Below are 16,756 nucleotides of genomic sequence, written 5' to 3'. Positions count from 1 at the left end.
TAGGAACCTGAACTTTAAAGGTTTTCCAATTTACTGGTTTCAAGTTTGATTTACCTCATTGAAAGAAAATTTTAGATTTTACTGCCTAAAGTTTTACCTATTAGATATTAAGTTCCTGCTTTTAAAAATACAAGCTCTGTATTTTAGACTTAACATGGGAATATTCATAAAAGATGCAAAGTTTAATTTAACAAAAATTAATTTAAAAAAAATTATTAAGTTGCAAGTTTACAGTTCTAAGGCTGTGAAAATGTCCAAATTAAGGCAAGGCTATAAACATAGCCAATCTAAGGTCTCCAGGGAAAGATACCTTGGTTCAAGAAGGCTGATGATGTTCAGTGTTTCTCTCTCAATTGGAAAGGCATGGCAAACACGGCGATGTCTGCTAGCTTTCTCTTCAGCCTTTTCGTTTCATGAAGCTTCCCCAGAGGTATTTTTCTTCATCTCCAAAGGTCTGGCTGTGTGGGCTCTAAAGCTTTTTCCAAAACGGTTGCCTCTTAAAGGGCTCCAGTAAGCGACCCCACCTTGAATGGGTAGAGACACATTTCTATGGAAACCATCTAATCAAAAATTACCACCCACAATTGTGTGGGTCACATCCCCATGGATAATCAAAAGGTCCCACCCAGCAATATTGAATGAGGATTAAAGGACATGGCTTTTCTGGGGTACACGATAGATTCAAATGGGCACGATGTTGCAAAGCTTAATTTTAATAAAACAGAAAATTCCTATTAATTTAAGAAATCCACAAAGCACAATTATCTACGGGTTTTTTTGTTTGCTTTTGTAAAATTTATACATTTTTTTAAGTGAGAGAGTGAGATAAACAAAGAAAGAAAGGGGAAAAGAAGGAAGGAAAGAAAGAAAGAAAGGAAATTAGCACGAATTAGCTCAAGAGTCTCTTTAGGTTGTATTACATTGAGTAAACAGACACATGTGCTCTATCATTTTCAAATTGTGTGCTTAGACAGGTTATTCGTTTTTTCTCTGCCTCTGGTTCATCACTTATGAATGGGGACAATAACAGTATCTACTTTACAGGGTGGTTTTGGGGATGAAACTATGACAGTTCTTTGAACAGTATCTGGCCCCAAATCAGTGCACACTCAGCTGGCTATAGCTATTCTGCAGTCATGTCTACCCCACAGCCTAGCCTGGCATCAGCTGTGCACCTGTGCTGCTCCACGGGCATAGTGAGGTTCAGAAGTCCCTTCTGAAAGACAAGATGCATTTAAATAGAGTTGGATAAACTTATTTCCTTGAACTAGACTTCTCTAGAAAGAAATGTTTCATCCATGGATAAATATATGGTCACTGTTATTAATCAGAAGCATAAAGTGTTCTTAGACTTCCCTGTGACATCTTTGTGGCCCTTCTCATTATATTAGGATTTATTTACTGATGTTTCTTTTTTTCCCCATGAATCTGTGAACTTCAAGGGGGGACTGCAATAAAGTTGTTACTAATTCCTATGGATCCATCATAGGGGATGATTACAGAGGTGTTCACTGAATATTTATTGAATGAATGAATCGAATGAATCAGTAAATGAACAAGTGACCGAGCAGGCATGCGATTCTCTAACCCTCTTATTTAAACACTCTGTGGTTCGAGCACTGTGCAAGTCAGAACTCGAAGCCCTACAGGCTAACTACATGGACAGCGATGGTACAGGTTTCATCTCCCTGAAATTTATTAAAAGCTCATCCTTCAAAAATTCTTTAAAGCTTCTTAAAAAGAGGAATTTCCATCATCATATGTGCTTCAGTCATGAATTTCAAAATTTCTTCTTTGAGGAAACATGAAATATTATACCGACTTAGATAAAATCTTTTGGCTACTTTTGATGGTCATTCATGCATATATGCTATTAAAGATGAAACAGAATTGAAAGGTGGTGACCAAAAAGGAATGTGATTTAATTTAGGTGAATTAAAAGGATGAGAGGGAAGCAATAAAACATGGTTGAATTTACTGAATATTTTTCTATGCCTAGAAAAAAAATCACCTAGTATGTATTCAATCCTCGAACAAAATGAAATATCAGTTCAATTCAGAAAATATTTTGAAGCTTTGATTTTTTCTGGTGCAGAAGATCAGTTTTATTTTGTTGTTGTTTGTTTGTTTTAAAGACAATAGCTAGGTTAGGTTCTGTTTGAATGATCCTTTAATGTTTATGTCTCTTTAGTAAAACTCTGCTTATTTCAAGTACAGTACAATGCCCAGTGGATTCTGCTTGGCTTGTAGCTCACCAGGGTTGCTGGTGTCCATTCCCACTTCAGTTTAGTCCTAACCCCAGCACTTAGGTTGGGCTTAGGGGTCTCTACCAGGATGGTGAATGCAGATGGCAAGGGGGATTAAATAGGGCATATGCCTTAAATCAGAAATGTCAGCAGAAGAAAACGATCTTTCTGTAGTTCCTGTGGTATTCCAGGGGCCCAGCATTTAATTTGGAGCTCCTGGAATGTGGGTGACACATTGGTTTCATAAGTGGCCAGCTGAAAGCCTGTGCCTGCTAAGTTTAGAGTTAATCAAGAACTAGCTGCAAGGATCAGATAGATAAAGATCAAAATATCATCTCTACTGCTGGTGTATTCGATTCCTAGGGCTGTGAACAAAATGCCACAAAGCCGATGACTTACAGTGACAGAAATATATCCCCTGCTGGTTCTGGAGGCTCGAAGTCTGAAATCAATATGCTGGCAGGGTGTATTGAAAACTCTAGGGAGACTCCTTTCTCGACTTCTCCCAGCTTCTGGTGGTTGCTGCCAATGCATGGCGTTCGTTGGCTTGCAGCTGCCTCACTCCAATCTCTGCCTCTGTTGCACAAGACACTCTTCCCCTTGTCTCTGTGTATGTCTGTGTCTTCTCCTCTTATAAGCACATCAGTCATGGAGTTCTGGGCCCACCCTCATCCAGCATGACCTCATCTTAATGTAACAAACTACATCTGCAAACTCCCAGTGTCCAAATATGATCACAGTCTGAGGTTCCAGGTGGACACGCATTTTGGAGGGATACTACAAATCCAGTACAGCTGGTACAGCTCAATTAGAAAATGTGGCTGGAATCTGTGGCCCAATAATTAATTGGTCATCCAAAGACTGCCTCACATACCCTCCTCCAAGATAAGGTATTGAGATGACCCCTTTCTAAAGCAGTCAATTTCTTGGTCAACTGCACAGAGGATCACTCTTCCATCTGAAAAATCTCAATAGTCAGGCCTAATAGAAATGGCTTCCCAACTAGCCTCCAGAGACCCCGGACCCAGCAGATGTTCTTTCCCTGTGGATGCAGGTGGACATATGCTTTATAGAGAGTCTGGCCATCCTGGGCATGCTCAGAGCCTCCCCTAGCTCTACCATTCCGGCCGGGCCCTCCTCCTTTGGGGTCAGTGAATGAGGGGGGAGAAAGGGACCATCAGTGTTACTGAGTGGAGTTCTCACCCAGAAACATGAGAAACTTTCTGCTTTCAAGATATTTTATCCACACTCTGAGAACTGTGCTCAGAATTATCTGAGTCCCCAAGTGAAAGTGTCTTCATCTTTGCAAAGGAGATCTTCTAATCACTTCTCTCCTCTTGAATGAATCAGAGCCATGTCTTAATTTTCATAGCAATTCCCCTTTACAGCATTTCTATCTCACCATAGGTTCTTGCCATTGTCGTTTTCTTCATTCCTAAAAACAAAAAGTCTGTGGCCCTGTCTTTCTAGAATGGCCCCTCTAATGCTGCTAAACAAGCCCAACTGGCTTCCACCCGTTTGGAGACACTTCTCTCTCTCCGCAGGCCCCTACCCCTTGCCCACCATGCACCCTTCAGAAGTTCTGCTCCAAATCAAGGGCTTGGACCATTTGGATTATTTCTTGAGCACTTACTGTGATCATGGTCTCTTTAGAAGCCTTCTTAGGGAATTTTAATATTCCCTGTTTATACTCAGTTTCTTCTATACTTACTGAATATAAGAGTTGGATTGGAGCCACTTGTAGCTGATTCTTGTCATTATTACTTCTGTGGTTGGCTTGGCTTGATGTGCTCTGTTGACTATGTTTCTGTGAGTTCCGATGCAGGTGGATTCACTCATTGACTCATTCTTTTATTCATTCACTTAGTGTTCTTCATGAATGGGCTGGCTGCAGTGCCAAACTTGGGAGATACAAATAAGAGTCATTCTCCATTCCACCCCTTTAGGACTTAGCCTGAGTGGAGGGACACACATATATTTTACCTCACAGACTCTCACGTGAGTTCTCTGTCTTAGGGTTAGGGACATTTGGGTTCATTTAGCCTAGGCCTTGAGTGAAGGAGACCAGGCCCTGCCAAGCCTGCTTGGGTTTTGCCTCACAGATTCCCTTGCCCTGCAACCTTCACTCCATACCTTGGTTGCAGCACGAGGGAATCTTCTATGCAAACAAACACTAGACAGTGAAGGAGAGATGGGGTGCAGTGAGAACTGTGAAGCAGGAGGGACTGGCAAGGCAGACTGGGCCCAGTCTGTGGAAAGCTTTGTAAGACAGAGCCAATAGTTTGAACTTCATTCTGCAAGCAACAGGAAGCCAGCAGATGTTTGAAGCAGAGGTGGCACTTGATGAGCTTTTTTATTAGAGAGATAAATCTGCATAGAGGGATGACACTCATTCTTAGAAAAGTTCATCCTTAAAGGGCAATAGGTATTTGGCCACTGAGAAACCCGGCTTTTAGCTCAGTGTTGGAGAGTCTTGGGTGATACTGACATAAATGAGCTTTTAGCAAGAAAAATGAAATTATAATAGCTGATATGTCTAAAATGAAAAGAACGTGATTTGCCTGACAATAACGCATCCCCTAAAAATAAATCTTTAATGCAGGAATGCATTGAAATGGAAACCTGGGATCCAGGCATCACAAAGTCTACACTGCAGTGGGCTTGGGGAATGCCAGTTGAGCAGTATGAACTATTGACACCTCCTGGTGGCGGCAGATGTGTGCTGTTTGCCTGGTCGAATTGAGAGGGAAATGAATCGAAGGCATTCAAAATAAATAGTGCTGGCAGCCCAGGAGGAAGGGACAGGAAGGGGAAATGACCTGGGTCGTGGGCCATCCTGGTGGAGGCTCTGCCTGTGAGAGGGAGCCACGGGCAACATATGGCCTGGCTGACCCAGGCCAGTGCCTCTGCTCCCAGGGAGGCCAGGGACCCAAGAAAGGTGCTCCTCCACAAACTTAAGCCCCAAAGGCAGATTACAGAGATAGGGGCTCCCCAATGTCCACTGGCATTTTTTTTCAAAGGAAAATTGCTTTAATTTTCCAGTTCTAAAATACAGCCTAATAAATGTTTCTTCATCATAATCTCTTTCCAGCTTTATAGCACTGCTTAGCCTTCTCAAATCTTTTCCCTCACAGGGTTGGATTTAATATAAAAGGGTTGCAACTGGAGAAAGAATCAGCTAGAGTCATTTTACTTTTCATCTGTGCCTTTTCTCTTTGCATCGCTTAAAAAAAATCATGAAGGCGTTAATGTGTGAGATGCGGTATAACAGAAAACAAAAGGCTATCAAATACCATTTTAGATCAACACTCCAACCTACTTACAGTGAGGAAATAAAAGGAGGAACAAAATAAGAAGCGTGTTTCCGACACATCGGACTGGGTATGGAAATGGCCCTGGAGTTAGATGGGAGGGTCAAGGGTCGCGGCTCACTCACTCGCTGTGAGTGACCTGGGACAGAGCCTTTACCCACCTTGGGCCTTGGTTTCTCTAGAGATAAAGTAAAAGGATAGATTCCCAAATGTCCCCAGGGTGCAGGGCTGCACTGTGATTTTTGTGGGCTCCAGGCACATCGGCCTTCATGGCCCCTTTCTCCAACAAAAATATTTAAATTACATTTTACTGCTGTGTTGTTATAAAGACGAATATAGTCAAGACTGTATTATAGGGCCATGGTGGCTCAGCAGGCAAGAATGCTTGCCTGCCATGCCAGAGGACCCGGGTTTGATTCCCGGTGCCTGCCCATGTAAAATAAATAAATAAGGGAAATTAAAAAAAAAAAAGACTATTATATTTGTCTTTATATCGACATAAAGTATGAATCTTGCTTATTGCAAGAGTAAGAACATGTTCAGGCCCTTAAATGTTATCAGGGGTCCCAAGCCCTGTTCCTAACACACTGAACATGCGAGTCGGTTCTGAAAGGGTGGTGAGCACATCTGGGCCACCAGGTGAGGCAAAATATCCCAGAGGTTAAGAAGGTGAGTTTGGTCTAAAACAAACCTGCTATCAAACTTGGTGCTCAGCCCCGACTTGCTGTTTGACCCCGGGCAAGTTATTTAACCTGTCTGAACCTCGAATTTCTCCAATGTACAGTAAGAAAATAAATCACTCCAACTCAGTGGGACTAAATGACCCAGCGCGCCCATGTTAGGGCTTTAATTTAGCTCAGTGCCTGATGCTTATTAAGTGCTCAGTAAACGGCGACCAATCCCCTTATTAGTTTAGTATTACCGTCAGCGGCCCTGGGAGTCTGACCAGTTGGCAGAGCATGGGGGCCCAACTCGGAAATGCAGAGGGGCCTCCCATCTGCCCACCTCCATCCTCCCCGGCAAGGTGAGGAGGCATCTTTCCTCTCACGGGCATTTGTTCCTCTTGGGACGGCAGGGCCTAATTCACAGTCTCGTCACTTTGAGTTCCTCTCTCAGAAGCACACCCGGGACTGGCAGGTTGGAGACCCAGCTGGTGGTCATCACCAGCCCCGGGCACACACAGGTGAGCCTTGTTGGTGCCCACAGCCTGGGAGGGCACAAAAGCAGCAGGTCTTTGCACAGAGGGACCCCACGTCCTATGGCACCCAAAGGAGACCATCAGCTGGAATAATTACTTAATGCACTTGGTTTATTTTTCACATCCTCTAAATTTCTTTTGCTATGCACACAGCTTATAATAATATTTTTTTAAAGGAATATAAGGACTTGACATGCTCAGATTGGCTTTTTGGATAATTATTAGAGAACAAGGATGTTCCACGAAATTTTGGGGTGCGTGTGTGCACGTGTGAGTCTCTTGCAATCCTGAAGTTTCTGTAACTGAGTCTGTTTAAGATTCTGTTGTTATGAAAGACTCAGATTGTTGGTCTAGGAGGGTGTTTTTGCTTCACCAAAGGCCAGCCTCACAGGTCAGTGGCACTGCCCTGCTCAACTGCTCTTCTTCAGGCATTAATTTTAATGTTTAAATAGCAAGTGCATTTTCCAAAGGCTGCATAAAGCCCTAGATAAGTAGAAGACCACTGGCTTGGGAAGACCGAATGCTCAGCGAAGCCTTTCGGATAGAGAGAATGCTGAATATCACCACCGTTATTTAGCATCAGAATCAGTTATGGTTGTCTGACTGATGGACAATTTTTTCCCGACCCACTCTCTTTGCAAGTGACCTATACTGTCTAGACAGTTGCATATTATTTATATATTCATTTTGGATTTTATGGTTCTTTTAACTAAAGTGGTTCAGGTTTCATGCAGCCAAGTAACTATTGGAAATGGACTTTACAAAAAGCCACATTCGGTAACTGCACTGGATAAATGCTTGCTTTCTTAGCATTGTGTCACCATTAAAAAAAAAAGTTATAAAACCCCATCATTTCAAAGAAAATGAGACCAAACTGCTTACCCGCCTTCCCAACACACTCATACACACACACACCCACACCCACCCCCACACACACACAATCTCCTATCTTCACAGTGCTAGCAGCAGGCTGCAGAGAGAATTAAAGACAGCTAATTTCAAAGGTTCTTAATCAATTCAAGTTGATCCCATTTGTTGATTAGGGAGTCAAAATGTATTATTTGCATTCTGTTTCAAATTCAGAATTTTCTTGAAGAGGTTAGAGGCTGCAGAAATCTCCTTCAGAGCTATCCCCTGGGGCAGAAAAGGAGTTAATTTTAAAACTGTGATGAATCTGATGGGTTGTGAAAGTTCCACATGAAACATTTATGATGGTTCCTTTCAGGGTGGTGGGTTTGGGGTCCGTGTGTGCACATGTGTCTCTTTGGTAGTCATGAGCCAGTGGCTGAAGCTTTGTCTAAATGTCTGGGTAGTGAATGGAATCCCCCCACTTCAGTCCAGACACCTGATGTTGTGCAGTCACTGTGGCCGGAGATGGGAAAGCAGAACAAGGTTTAGGGATTGAAGCGAGTGGCTCTCCCTTCCTGAGATGCCAGATGCGTCTGGGCAGGGGGTTAGCCCTTGCAGGTGGCCCACGCTGCCGCAGTCCAACCCCATTGCTCTGGATGCACAATTTGGAAAAACTGTATTTCCCCGGCTTCATTTGTGTGGTTACTTCTGATGTTTGACCGAAGTTCGAAGGCGGTTCCCCAAAAATTGTGCCCTGCCCTCTAAGATATGTCCTGGCCGAAGTCAAATGAAGTGAACCCTAAGGCTGGTTCTCTTGGGAGGAAATGCTCCGAGCCCCCAAAAGTGAGGGTGTGTGTCCGGAAGCCCCTCCCCTCTGATTTCACACCTTGCTGCTTTTTGCTAAGGGAATCCCAAGCGTGTTGATGCGTGTGTCCTATATATCGGGAAGACACCACTTCTTTAGCACCAGATTATACATTAACCTATTTCCATCTCATTTATAAACCTTGATCCAGTTGGAGTTACAGCTTCCCTCCATGTAATTCCTATGAAATGTTCACACTCACCATTTCCAGTTGGGCGGGCCACGGTGACTCAGCAGGCAGAGTTCTCGTCTGCCATGGCAGAGACTCCAGTTTGATTCCCGGTACCTGCCCATGCCAAAAAAAAAAAAGATTTACCCTGTTGTCTTTGGACCCTCATCCCTGCTCCCCCAGCCTCCCCAGTGCCCGCCATACTCCACTCCCTGTGTCCTATTGGTCGTCACTATTGACATCTTGAAATGGACTCTGGCCACCAAGAGTCAACCATGTTCTCTTCATCAGCCAACACCAACCCTAAAACGTAAAACTTGCTTATCATGTGGCTAAAAGTTATTTTGGATGTTGAAAAAAAATGGGGATGATGTAAGAATACAGTTCTCAACCCTCTTTCAAAAGGGGGGAAAGTTTGACTCACCTAAATACCACTCCTAAGCCACTCCATGTCCTTTGATAACGCCACAAGCTGGCCCTATTCAAAGGCTGTTTCTTTTTCAGCCTTGATTTTCTTTTCCGTTCCACTTCTATCCTACAGTAGAAGATTAATTCCCACACTCTGCACATTGCCTGGAGTTCTGTGCACGTGTTTACTGAGGTGTACAGCTCTTAAATAACTTCGGTGCTTCTTTCACCCACTGTTAGGAAGTATATTTAAAAGAAATTGCCTTTTATAGATTTAAATTACAAAAGTACTGATATCATGCAAAAGGCAGTTTAACTCATGCAAGCATACAAATAGGTAAATCTTAGGAAAAAGATACCAAGGTTAATATGAATGTAAATAGGATTAGCTGCTTACATTAGCAGCAGCTGTGAAATTTAAAGTACTTTCTGTTAAGTTATTCTTTAAAATACACCTATATTTCATGTGTGCATTTGTAGATAGTTGGGAATATATTTTACTTTGTCTTGGACTTGAATTTTGAAGTAAGAATAGACAACGGCCCTGACTTCTGCTAATGGTAGCCCAGGTATAAGTAGAATTTAACCTCCTTGATGTTTAAATATTTACTGACATGAAACTTTAAACCTCTAGGAAAATATGACAAATATTAGTGTGACCAAGACAACATAGATTCAAATTGCAAAGAAATTAGAAAACTGGGTATTGTGTTTTTGTTGCCCTCTTAAGAGAGGGCTTGTTTGTTCCCAAAGTTGTTTGAGACAGAAGCAAGCAGTTCAGAGGAGGGGTCTGGTAACTGCAGCCCATGGACCAAATCCAGCTTGTGGGCCAAATCTTGCCTGCTGCCTGATTTTTTTTTTTTGCATGGGCAGGCATCAGGAATCCAACCTGGGTCTCTGGCAAGGCAGGCGAGAATTCCGCCTGCTGAGCCACCCTGGCCTGCCTGCTCTGCTGCCTTTTTGTTCAACCCGCAACATGAGAATGTCTTTTACATTTTTAAACAGTTGACGAAAAAAAAAAAAAAGAAAATCTGCACATATGGAAATTATATGCAACTCTGATTTCAGTGTTCATAATAAAGTTTTATTGGAACACAGGCATACTCATTTAAGTATTGGTTACATTTGCCCTACAATGTCAGTTAAATTGTTGCGATGGCTACTGTGTGGCCCAGAAAGGCTAAACTATTTACCATCTGTCCCTTTTACAGAAGAAGTTTGCACTGTGGAAAATAAAAATCAGATTTTTATTCAGTTCGGAATCAGTTCTGAAAAGGTCCTTACAATACCTCCTCGAACCTGGACTCTATTTTCTTAGCTAAAAGAATCAGAAACAGTTTACAGGTAATAAAGCATATTGTTTTCTGAAAATATTAAACCACAACCCAGCAGAAGTACCTAGGGAAGCACAAGTAGGATACTTTGGGAGGAGGTGTGATGAGGCAAGGGGAGAAGTGCTCAGCTCTAGGCCCCGACTTCCTGGGCTCAAATTTCCCTTAGATGTTTTGCTTAACCTCTCTGTGCCATAGTTTCCTGATTAGTAAAATGGGGGCAATGATGAGACCCTGCATCATAGGATTGTAGCCAGAATTATATGAGATGATGCATATTCTGCAAAGCTAATGCTAGCTGCTTTATATATATATATACACATATATAGTGTTTCTTTATATTATATATGTATATATATATATATATATATATATATATATATACACACACAATGTTTGTATTTAGATCTTTGTGAATTCTCAGGATAAACTTCCATTATCTAAACATCTGTTCTTTAGGCCAGAACATTTCAAAGGGTTCGTTAGATATTGGTGCTGTATGCTTGCCCACAGAGGGTAAAATGCTAAAGGCACACCTTCCAGGTGACATTGATCATTTCTCCCAGGTTGTCTTTAGCTGACCTCAGAGGAACAAGATGGAACAGACAGAATAGGTGAGTTTCATTTGCTTCAACCCAGGTTGTCCTGTATAACATAACTTGAGATCAAGTAAAAGATTTCAAAGACCATTCAGTTCATCTCCTTATTTTCAGGTGAGGACACTGAGGCCCAGAGACTGGGACATACTTGGCCAAGGACACACAGTAAGGCAACCACAGGGCCGTGGGCACAAGTTGGATCTTGTAACTCTTAGATGTGAACCATGCATTCAGCACCATTTTACCCAGCACTGCAATACTTAGCATGGCATAGTAAATACTTACTGAGTACAAGCACAACAACAACAACTAAGAATAGAGGTATAGATGAATGAACAAAAGAGCTACTTGAAATCTTCAAAGACCCCTAATATGTACACAAACATGAAAAAGAAAGAGGTTTATTCCAATGGTTAAGTGAATAAAACTGCCCAAGGGAATTTCTTATGGTAGATCTGTGCCAGCTTCTAATACCTCAACAACTGCAGTGATCAGTGTAGTTCAGCTCATTGTTCTTTTGCCAAGTATGACTCTAAATATTAGCGATTCAAGCCTACCAAGTATATGCTTTTTCCTTTTAATTTTTCACCTCCTCATAATTTATCTGATGGTATCATATTTTATGACTCTATAAACCACCTTCAATCTATGTTGGAATATGACATGGCGTGCATAAATAAACAAATGGATATATGGATAAATAAAGAAGTAAGTGAAAAAATGAGTAGGTGAATAAAAGGATAAGGAAAGTGAAAGAGAGACATTCAACTGACCAAACAGTAATCCTTTCTAGAATTGCACACAGTCAGTGCTTAATGAATATAGGTTGCCAGAATGGCGGGATTAACATATTAAAAGTTAGGAAGGTTTTCAACGTGCAAAGTTACAACAAAAATAACTTGGCCATTAATTTGATTAAACTGGCAGTGCTATTCTAAAGCCCTTAAGTTTGATAAGCTTTTTTGTGTCTATCTTTGTGAAGGATCTGGGAATAGAAGGCACTTCCTTTCAGGTATAAGTCTGATACAAGAAAAGCTGGATATCCAAAACAGATCAAAGAGGGGGTACATCTCACTACTCATTCACTCACTGAGGCCCTAAATTTTTGCCAATCCAACACTAAATGGTGGGATCCAGTAGGATCCAAAGCACTGTTTCTGCTCTCATGCAGTTTACAATCCAGAGGAAGAAGTGACATTCAGTAGAGAATCACAAACTACAATTTAACTGCACTTCACAAAAGAATGTGTCATGGGATTTGGCATGTGAATTTAGGCTTGGCTAAATGGTGCTTTTATTTAGCAAAACTTAAATGCGAAAGAACTCACAGGGGAGGACAGATTAAATAAAATATGCACATCAATATGTTTCCCTGGGGTTTAATGTGTGATGTGTTTCCTGCAAACAGGATGCATGTGCAACTCCAACCACTAGCCCTTTCAATGGTTTCTGTTCTCAATGGAGAGTTCCTAAGACCCAGAGCCAGAGAAACTCATCATTTCTTCTTCTGCCCTGGGCCACACAGGCCGTATTTCTCAAGCTGTGTGCACAAGCCAAGATGATCTTGAAGAAGTGGGGAAGAGCTCAATTTCTGAGGAAGACTCAGGTAGATGAGACAACCCTGTTAGTCGACTGCATGTCTGACTCTTCAATTGGCTACTGTCTCAGTTTGACTATGAATAATCATCTTATATAAAAATAAATATATTTTTCATAAACAAAATCAGTAACTACTTGCATCTGATGAGCATTTGGTGGAAGCTTCTGGTAAGCACCTAGATTGTACGAACCACACACATTAGCGGTGATGGGCATGGAGGTACACTGCTCAGATCTCCATCAAAAAAGAGCTTGTCTTTCAGCTGCAAGGAAAGCAGTTACCTGACAACCTCTAGCTATTAGTCTTCAGAATCCCCAGTTTTCAAGCTATGGCCATACCTTGCCATGGCAGCCCCCAGCCAATAACCAGGTCCTGGCCATTTCTGCCCAATGCAGAGCTCCACTAATAGACATGCTTCACTTTGGAACTTGGTCAAGACTTTGACTTGAGTTGAATTGAATTAGTCAAAACTTTGTCAGATTTTTCTTAGCATTGTGATCTGAGGCTCTGTCTTCTTGGACTCATTTCCTCCCTCCTTTCCATTCACAGGTGTTAGACCTGCATCATGTTCTGAAAGTTTTCCTACCAATCCTGCTTCCTCTTGTTAAAGATGGTCCCCAATGTTCCCCATCTCCTGGTATTCATCCTCTAGTACAATTCCCTCTTGAACATTGGCTGTACCAAGTGACTCACTTCTGACTAACAGAAATTAGCAAAAGTAAAGGGGATGTCACTTCTGGAATTAGGTGACAAAAGACTATGATGCTGGTCTTATTATCACTCTCTCACTCTCTCATTCTCTCTTGTTTTCTCAGTCTGATGAAGGCAGCTGCCATATTATGAGATGCCCTCTGGGGAGGCCCATATGGCAAGAAACAGGGTGGACTCCACTCAGCAGTCAATGAGGAAGTGAGGTCCTCTGTTCAATAGCCTTCAAGAAACCAAATCCCAACAACAACCACATAAGTGATCTTTCCCCATTTGAGCCTTCAGATAAGATCACAGTTCACCTTGGCTAACTCCTTGATTGCAGCCTTGAGAGAAAGTTGGAGCCATGGGTACCCAGTTTGTCTGTGCCTATATTTATGGCCCAGAAAACTATGGAGTAATTTATTTCACAGTAATATATAATACATTCCCTTTATCTTTCATGAGCATTCCCTCTATAAGTTCCCTAACTTCTCACTTCATCTCAGTCTCTGCTTGCTGGAGGACACACTGAGATACAAGCCATCAAATATGGTGCTTGGGAAAGAAGCCAAGTTGGGACTGCAAATTTGAAGGTCATCAGCATTGATGTGGAACAAGACATGTTAAAATTCCAAAGGCAAGTTTGAGAAGAGAGGGAATCAAAGATGGGATATGTCCATAGCTTCAGGCATTGGAAAAAAGAGCCAGAGAAAGAGATTGAGAAATGATCAGAGAACTTCCTACTCCAGGACACCATCCCTCATCCCTTCCTAACCCTCCCAACTCTCCCCATGATGACCTTGGTTAGATGCTTCTCTTTACTTCTTATGGCATTGTATCATAATTGTTAAGTTCAGTATCTGTATCTTTGAGAACCCATCAGAGATCTTTGAGGGAAGGCTGGTATCTTATTCACTGTTGGCCTCCTTGTGTTTCGCAAGGCTGGTGTTTCATAGCAACTCAATGTTTCAACAAACGTGGATGAATGGATGAAAACAGCAAAACACAATGTATATTTAATTGTTAAAACATAAACTGGAGGTCTCAAGTAATATAAGCTGATTTTCTTATTTAATCCTCCTAACTCCATAAGACAGTTACTCCTATTTCTTATTTTTATAATGAGGATACCAAAAATAGTGAAGTAATTAGTGAGTGGCAGGCCTGGGTCCCACTCTGCACAAGAACTAAAAATTAGATGAAGACCCCCCCCCCCCCCCCCAGGCTGTCAGTCTGGAGTTTGATTCTGCTTCTGGTGTTCAGGGCTGAGTCTCCTGGCAGCAGAATCTGCTTTCCCTTCTCCCTTCCACCATTTGGATACAGGGAAATTCAGTCCCTTCTTGCTGAAATAGATTGGGTGACTATCAACTATCTCTTGTGGCTGATGTTGGCTGAAATGTCTGAATTCAGCCTTTTTGGTGGTGAGAAGGACTTGTGTTGGTAGCCTGTAAGCTAATTTCCGGTGTCATGGAGACATCCTTTGTATTATGCCACAATCATTTGTTGAAAAGTAAAAAGTTTAGTCAATAAGCAGGCCATTTTTTCTCCTTCATATTGGATCATTCTTCCTTAACCTTCCTTCCCATACCCTAAGTAGACAAAGCATATGGTTGTTCTATAGAAACAATTTCAATTAACTGAATTTCCTAGCAACATCAACAAACAAAAGATGTCAGGGATTAGAGATGTAGATACAAAGCTCTTGAAGCATCAGGATGAGCTTGTTTTTCTTGTAGTTTCCCATCTTCCTGCTGAGCAAACATCTGGTAGACACTGTCAACTCATATTTGGGCCACAACAAGAAAGTTGCTGAAATATTGAGCAAATTTTGGTTGGATGCATGCTGTATATTTCCAGAAGAATTGAAAATAATATGAAAATGGCCATGGAAAGTGTAATATGTTGATTTGATTCAGCAAATAATTGTTTTGAACGATTATTTATCTGAATTTCTTTACAGAGCCTTTAAGTTGACCAGTTTGGTCGAAAGCTGTATTTAGTTTTCAGTGCATACAAGAACATCATAACAAAACGAAATGTGCTTATTCTAGGTATCAGATATACTTTCGTCACTGTAGAGAGGAACGTTGAAGAACTGGAGGTATCAAATCAGCAAACAAAACTGGACCAAGATTAGAATACTCCTTCAATAGACGCACCAGTTAGTTTCACTTCCAAAGAGGCCACCAAGCAGTGGGAAAGTTCTTTAGTTCTTATTCCAAGTGTGGTGTGTGGACCAGAAATATCACCATGTCTTGGGAACTTGTTAGAAAGGCAAATCTTGGCTCCCACCCCAAATCTGTGGAATTGAATGTGCATCTTAACAAGGTGAACAGTAAAATCTACAGAGCTGTGCTGTACTTTCAGCCTCCCCTAAAGCTAACTACACCTGAGTATTCGTGCTTATCTTTAAAATGAGCATTTGGCCTAGTGCAGTGTTTCTTTCTTTCTTTTTTTTTTTAAATGTTTTTATTGATAGAACTTCATATACAAACATTCTTAACATACGAACATTTCATACATGGTGAATAGTCAATGGCTCACAATATCATCATGTAGTTGTATATTCATCACTATGATCATTTTCTTGTAACATTTGGATCATTCCAGAAAAATAAATAAAAAAGAAAAAACTTATACATACCATATCCCTTATCCCTTCCTCGCATTGACCACTAGTATTTCCACCTAACCAATTTATTTTAACCTTTGCCCCTCCTATTATTTGTTTATTTTTATCCATATTTTTTACTCATCTTTCCAAACTCTAGATAAAAGGAGCATCAGACACAAGGTTTTCACAATCACACAGTCACAATTGTAAAAGCTATATCATTATACAATTATCTTTAAGACACAAGGCTACTGGAACACAATTCTACAGTTTCAGACACTTCCCTCTAGCATTCCAATACACCATGAACTAAAAAGGGAATCTATATAATGTATAAGCATAACCTCCAGGATAGCCTCTCAACTTTGAAATCTCTCAGCCGCTGACACTTTATTTTTTCTCATTTCTCTCTTCCCCCTTTCAGTCAAGAAGATTTCCTCAATCCCTTGATGCTGGTCCCAGCTTATCCCAGAATTTCTGTCCCATGTTGCCAGGGAGATGTACACCCCTGAGAGCCATGTCCCACATAGGGGGGAGGGCAGTGAATTCACTTGCCAGTGTCAGCTTAGAGAGAGAGGCCACATCTAAGCAACAAAAGAGGTTCCCTGGGGGTGACTATTAGGCCTAATTTTAAGTAGGCTTAGCCTATCCTTTGCGGGAATAATGTAATAGGGGCGATCCCCAAGACTCAGGGCTTGGCCTATTGATTTGGTTGTCCCTATTGCTTGCAAGAATATCAGAAACTTTCCAAATGGGGAAGTTGAATATTTCCCCTTTCTCCCCATTCCCCCAAGGGAACTTTAGTGCAATGTTTCTGAAAGTAAGATGTCTCAAGCACTAGTATCACAAGATGTTCCTTGAAAAAAAGGATTCGGT

The sequence above is a fragment of the Tamandua tetradactyla genome, chromosome 16 (genome assembly GCF_023851605.1).
Source record: "Tamandua tetradactyla isolate mTamTet1 chromosome 16, mTamTet1.pri, whole genome shotgun sequence".
Classification (NCBI taxonomy): Eukaryota; Metazoa; Chordata; class Mammalia; order Pilosa; family Myrmecophagidae; genus Tamandua; species Tamandua tetradactyla.
Note: the sequence above shows the minus strand (reverse complement) of the source record.